Source organism: Prenolepis imparis, unplaced genomic scaffold (genome assembly GCF_030444845.1).
Source record: "Prenolepis imparis isolate NDT839.2.m4 unplaced genomic scaffold, iyPreImpa1.0 SCAF_14, whole genome shotgun sequence".
Taxonomy (NCBI): domain Eukaryota; kingdom Metazoa; phylum Arthropoda; class Insecta; order Hymenoptera; family Formicidae; genus Prenolepis; species Prenolepis imparis.
This window is the reverse complement of record NW_028141172.1, coordinates 10,996,134-11,002,629: the sequence shown is the minus strand read 5'-3', so window position 1 is coordinate 11,002,629 and position 6,496 is coordinate 10,996,134. Positions and strand designations below refer to the sequence as shown.

At 54.3% G+C, this 6,496-nt stretch overlaps 1 pseudogene; it reads left to right on the top strand.

The window, feature by feature from the left end:
• The first annotated feature begins 761 nt into the window (after positions 1 to 761).
• LOC145945760 (large subunit ribosomal RNA) lies at positions 762 to 4,573 on the top strand (annotated as a pseudogene).
• Positions 4,574 to 6,496: the final 1,923 nt, after the last annotated feature.

Genomic DNA, 6,496 nt, shown 5'->3' with positions numbered 1-6,496 from the left:
TAAATAAATATTTTATATTTATAATATAAAATCGAGTGCTCGTTCATTTATCCATAAACGAAATCCTGTGCGTGGTGACGTCTTCGGTGAATCCTGGACAGGCCCTGACGCATAGACTGGAAGCCGCCACATCCTGGTGGATCCTGAAACAATAATTAATACGATTAATTATTAACAAAGTGTGTGACGCGAGTGTTGCGTCATTGCATACAACGAACAAAGGTGACAGTTGGATGACGTCATCTTGTGCCTTTGTCTCGGACAAAGGAAACTACGCAGTAGCCGCGAGCAGTGAAGCAGTAAGGGTGCTCATCTGTAGAAGGGGTTCTCATCCTGGGGATCCAAAGGTCTTCTCTGTGTACAAGGTAGACTACGCAGCAGCGGTACTCATCTGTAGAAGGGGTTCTCATTCTGGGGATCCAGAGATCTTGTCCGTGGTGTAGAGAAACGGACTGGCGACCGTGTTAAAGGTAGGAAAACTACCTAAACAACATAACTCCCGAACTCTCAAGACCCATCGTCCGGTCACAACCTTACGCACCACCGAGTGTTGTTGGCTTGGCGATTGTTTGCCTCTCGCGCTTCACGCGGTATACGCAGCTGCCGCTGCTCTCACGTCGACGTTATTTCCGTTCTTCGTAACTTGAACTTTCCTCCCCGGAGGAAAGAGAAAGTAGAAGAAGAAGCGCGAGACGAGCGACGCGGAGGAGGCGGCGGCTACCAAATTAAAGATTTCGACGACTTCAGAGCAGGCGATATTACCCGCTGAATTTAAGCATATTATTAAGCGGAGGAAAAGAAACTAACCAGGATTTCCTTAATAGCAGCGAGCGAACAGGAAAGAGCCCAGCACCGAATCCCGCGGTTCCGCCGCAGGGAAATGTGATGTTTGGGAGGATCCGCTTATCCTGAGGTGTCGCGTCGCGTCCAAGTCCATCTTGAATGGGGCCACTTACTCGTAGAGGGTGCCAGGCCCGTAGCGACCGGTGCGCGTCTCGGGAGGATCTCTCCTTAGAGTCGGGTTGCTTGAGAGTGCAGCTCTAAGTGGGTGGTAAACTCCATCTAAGGCTAAATACGACCACGAGACCGATAGCGAACAAGTACCATGAGGGAAAGTTGAAAAGAACTTTGAAGAGAGAGTTCAAGAGTACGTGAAACCGTTCAGGGTGTAAACCTATGAAACCCTAAAGTTCGAACGGGGAGATTCATCGTCAGCGGCGCTGGCTTCGCGTCGGTCGGCGATGTCCCGCGGAGTCCTCGCGGCTCGCGCGCGGGCACGCTACCGTGCGCCGATGTCCGGTGCTCGTCGTCGTGCACTTCTCCCCAAGTAGAACGTCGCGACCCGCTGGGTGTCGGTCTACGGCCCGGGTGCGGTGCCTGTCGCGTCGCCGGTAAAACGGCACGCGACAAACCCCCGGTCGCCCGGCCGGCTGCTCGGCGGTACGCGCAAGGTGTCAGGCCGCACTCTTTACGGTGCGTCGGGACCATCGCAAGCGCGCGCCACGGTACTCGGAGGTTACGGACTTTGCGCCGTCCCCGGTCCTGGCCCGCTGTTGGTTCAAGTACGGTACACCTTCGACAGGTCTGCGAACGTCTCCCGCGGTTTCGCGGGAGACCGATACCGGTCGGCGACGCTACTGCTTTGGGTACTCTTAGGACCCATCTTGAAACACGGACCAAGGAGTCTAACATGTACGCGAGTCATTGGGACTTGTCGCGAGACCTAAAGGCGTAATGAAAGTGAAGGTCGGCCCTGGCCGTCGACCGAGGGAGGATGGGCCGCGTCGCGATGCGGCCTCGCACTCCCGGGGCGTCTCGTTCTCATCGCGAGAAGAGGCGCACCCAGAGCGTACACGTTGGGACCCGAAAGATGGTGAACTATGCCTGGTCAGGACGAAGTCAGGGGAAACCCTGATGGAGGTCCGTAGCGATTCTGACGTGTAAATCGATCGTCGGAATTGGGTATAGGGGCGAAAGACTAATCGAACCATCTAGTAGCTGGTTCCCTCCGAAGTTTCCCTCAGTATAGCTGGCACTTGGCCGTTCCGCACGGAACGCGTGCGAGTCTCATCTGGTAAAGCGAATAATTAGAGGCCTTGTGGCCGAAACGACCTCAACCTATTCTCAAACTTTAAATGGATGAAATCTCTGGCTTTCTTGAATTATGAAGCCACAAGCATTTCGGATCAGAGTGCCAAGTGGGCCATTTTTGATAAGCAGAACTGGCGCTGTGGGATGAACCAAACGCAGAGTTAAGGCGCCCAACTCGACGCTCATGGGACACCATGAAAGGCGTTGGTTGCTTAAGACAGCAGGACGGTGGCCATGGAAGTCGGAATCCGCTAAGGAGTGTGTAACAACTCACCTGCCGAAGCAACTAGCCCTGAGAATGGATGACGCTGGAACGTCGAGCCTATACTCTGCCGTCAGCGGCAAGTGGGGCGGCAACGGGAGCGTTTGTCTCTCTCGCGTCGTCAGGAAGCCCTGACGAGTAGGAGGGTCGCGACGGTGAGCGCAGAAGGGTCTGGTCGGTGCAGATCTTGGTGGTAGTAGCTAATACTCCAGCGAGACCCTGGAGGACTGACGTGGAGAAGGGTTTCGTGTGAACAGCCCACGAGTCAGTCGATCCTAAGTCCTAGGAGAAATCCTATGTCAATGACGGCGTACAGTATACTCGAGTGTCGAGAAAAGTGATATATTTCATATTATACAATGTATGCCTATGATCTATATTAAACAACGAAAGACACACGCCCGTCGGGCGAAATGGAATCCGGTTCCTATTCCGGAACCCGTCAGCGGAACCGCATACAATTCGGGCCCTCGTAAGAGTGTTCGTCGGGGTAACCCAAAATGACCTGGAGACGCCGTCGGGAGATCCGGGAAGAGTTTTCTTTTCTGTGTAATGATAGCCCCCGTTGCCCGACCGAACACCGTGCGGAAGGCTGCGCCCGACAAACACCTGCCGGGCGAAGCAGCGGGCGCAATGCGCCACCATTTAGTAATACACGCAAATCGGGCCAGTGGTTTAAAATCCGTTCGGCGCACTGTACCGAAAACAGCGACGTCACGAAACGACTCGAACGCTACCGAAGACGCGCGGAAAATCCCGAACTCGAAACCGGGACGCTTAAAAAGAGCGATCCGAGACGGGAAAGATCACTCCGGTTCCCAATCCGCTCTCACACACATCTCCAGCTCCGAAACCGATTCCGATAAAGACGGATAAGCCAGGGGGTCGGGCGTACTCTGCCTCCGGTGGGAGTTCCCACCCATGCCGTTCTGAAAGCATTCCGAACCAACTCAGCTGACCACGAGTAAATGACCACAGGGGTCGGGGATGCCCGGTCTCTATCGAGAGTTCTCGATTAGCGGAAACGCTCGTATCCCTCCGTACCCCGGCACTGGACATCAACACAGGGTAGGGAGTTCCCCGCCTTGGACGGGAGTTTCCGTCGTCAGTCGCCATCCCGAAATCCCGTAAAAATCCCGTAAGAATCCACGCGAGGAAACTCGCGAGAACGCGAAATATCGACACGTGCGAACCAACGCGTCCAATTCAATATATCGAACGCTCTCTCGGGCGCGACGAGAAAGCGTGCAGAAAAACGCGAATTCCGGAGCCACGCGCTCGGCCCCGCCGCGCCCCGCTTCACGCGCCGTCACTGTTCGCGCAATAACATCAACACGCTTGAGACAGTGGCCCTTTAAAGTATCGCTACCCACGCCTACGGGCAATAACCTCGCGACTAAAACATATGATCGCGAATCTCTGTACTGCTATTCTCTCGCCGCTTTATTTTGATGTATGTAGCGGAAGCGTTTATCGCATTGTTTATGTAATTATAATATTATATCGCGGATCTACTTTGATGTATTTAACGAAAGCGTTTATCGCCTTGTGTATGTCATTATAATATTATATCACGGATCTATTCTGACGTATTTAGCGGAAGCGTTTACCGCCTTGTTCCTTTAATTATAATAATATTGCCTCGCGAATTCGCAAATGTATATAGCCGAAACGTTTAACGCACTATTGCATTCCATATATTACTCTTAGATTACGGATTATGTTGATATAGTTATCCGCAGCGTTTAACGCATTGTTCTTTACGTGTATTTCGATTATATCGCAGACGATGTTGATATCTCTATCCGAAGCGTTTCACGCCTTGTTCCGATAACCGAATTGATAGTAGCGCGCGAATTATTGTCTGTACCCAAGGTGTACGAAACCTTATTTTCTTTACTGAATAAACGAGTTATTCATTTGCATATTAAATTACCGTCTTGTGTTTTTCGCCTCAACCGTCTTCCCGAACCTTGTGATCCCGACTGAGCGAAGTCCGGCTGTATCGGGAAAACGGCTCGTTACATCTGTATAAGCATTCGAGTTCCCTGGAAACCTCTAGCAGGGAGATAGGGTTTGGAACGCGTAGAGTACCGCAGTTGCGGCGGTGTTCGGATCTTCCCCTCGGACCTTGAAAATCCAGGAGAGGGCCACGTGGAGGTGTCGCGCCGGTTCGTACCCATATCCGCAGCAGGTCTCCAAGGTAAAGAGCCTCTAGTCGATAGAATAATGTAGGTAAGGGAAGTCGGCAAATTGGATCCGTAACTTCGGAATAAGGATTGGCTCTGAGGAGCGGGGCGTGTCGGGCTTGGTCGGGAAGCGGGTCTGGCTGACGTGCCGGGCCTGGGCGAGGTGAACGGTCGGCGTTCTCGCGCCGGTCCCGGGATCCGAGCTCGGTCCCGTGCCTTGGCCTCCCGTGGATCTTCCTTGCTGCGAGGCTTCCGTGGCGGCGCGAGCCGTCGTGGTTGTCCTCTTCGGCCGCCATTCAACGCTCAGCTCAGAACTGGCACGGACTAGGGGAATCCGACTGTTTAATTAAAACTAAGCATTGCGATGGCCCTCGCGGGTGTTGACGCAATGTGATTTCTGCCCAGTGCTCTGAATGTCAACGTGAAGAAATTCAAGCAAGCGCGGGTAAACGGCGGGAGTAACTATGACTCTCTAGGCCCTCAAAGCAACACGCCGCGAGCGGACTTAAGAGAGTATAGTTGGGACGCGATGCGAACACATAGCCTCTCGCGTTCATGTTGTACCCCACCTCCTCGTGGTGCTCCCGGTAACCGTCGCCTACCTTTTGGTCAGTGCGACGGCTAAGCGGTGTTACAACGATATGAGCCCCGAAGGGTTTCGGCCCATGTGCCGTGGTCATGGTAAGTTGTGGGGCCAAGAAAGACCCGGTTTTCGGGGGGCTCTCGGCTGTCAATCCGTTTGCCCCCCACACGTAGTAAAATTATGAATGAACGAATTAAGTGAAAATGTAATCCCGGGTTCTCGGATGGCCCGGGAACTGCGTGCGAGAGCTCGCCAAAATGAGCAAGCCGCTGTTGCGGAGGACCCTGACGGGGTCGTCGCTGGTCTCTCGCCAATTACTAGCGGGGCCAGCCTGGCTGAGCACGGCAGCCAGGAAAAGGAAATATCCATGTTCGGCTGTGTGCATTGCCCGGCGAAGTTCCGGACCAAGCGTGTCCTTGGGGTCCACATGCGGGTTCACCCGTTGGCGGTCAACAGCGCTATCGATGTTGATCGCGTTAAAGCCAGGTGGTCTGTGGAGGAGGTTAGTCTCATGGCTCACGCTGAGGCTACTGCCAACTCAGCCGGGGGAGTTCTCTTTATGAACCGACATCTACAGGAGAAGTTCCCCCATAGGAGTCTCGACGCCGTCAAAGGTAAGCGTCGACAGGAGGCCTATTAAGCGACTCTCAAAGGACGACGGTCCATGTGCCAACCCCTCCTCCACGTGGTGAGAGTTGGAAACGTCGAGGTACCCCCTCGGCGGCTAACGGGGTACTGGCTTCGGGCAGAGCGCATATATCGTTATGTGTTTCTGGATACTGGCGAGATCGCTTGAAATCCCTTCGAATGCTGCGGTCACAGCCGAAAACTGGACGAATGTCCGGTCGTGGCTGGGGGTAATTACCCTAAAGCCGGGGCAGGGGATGTCGGGTGATCTCAAAGGCGTCATCGCGGCGCATTAGGCGCAATCTCAAGGAAGCTTGTTCCTCGGGATGGCCGACCTTAGGAGGAAGGAAACATAGCTTAGCTTGGTTCCCGAATCTGAGGGAGAACCGGCCCGGGTGCCTTGCTCGTGGGGTGCTCACGGAGAGGTGGCGGCTTGGTGGGAGGCGAGGTACGCCTCGACGAGCCTATCGGGAACAGCCATCCTCTCCGCTAGTAGGTTGCGCCTCCGAGGTCGGAGGTGTTCGGGTAGGAGCGGCCTCACTGCGCGTCCTGGCTGATGGTGATGTACCGATGGGCTTCGGCCGTGCCGGGTTGATCTGTTGGCTGGGATTCGCGGATCGCCTGAGGTCTGCACGCGTTACCCGCTCTGCATGGGGCTCGAAAGAGACGGTAAGTAGAGTGGGTGGTGAGGGTTGCTTCACCCTCCGGAAATACGGAAGCACATTTATATCGAGTCACTCATGT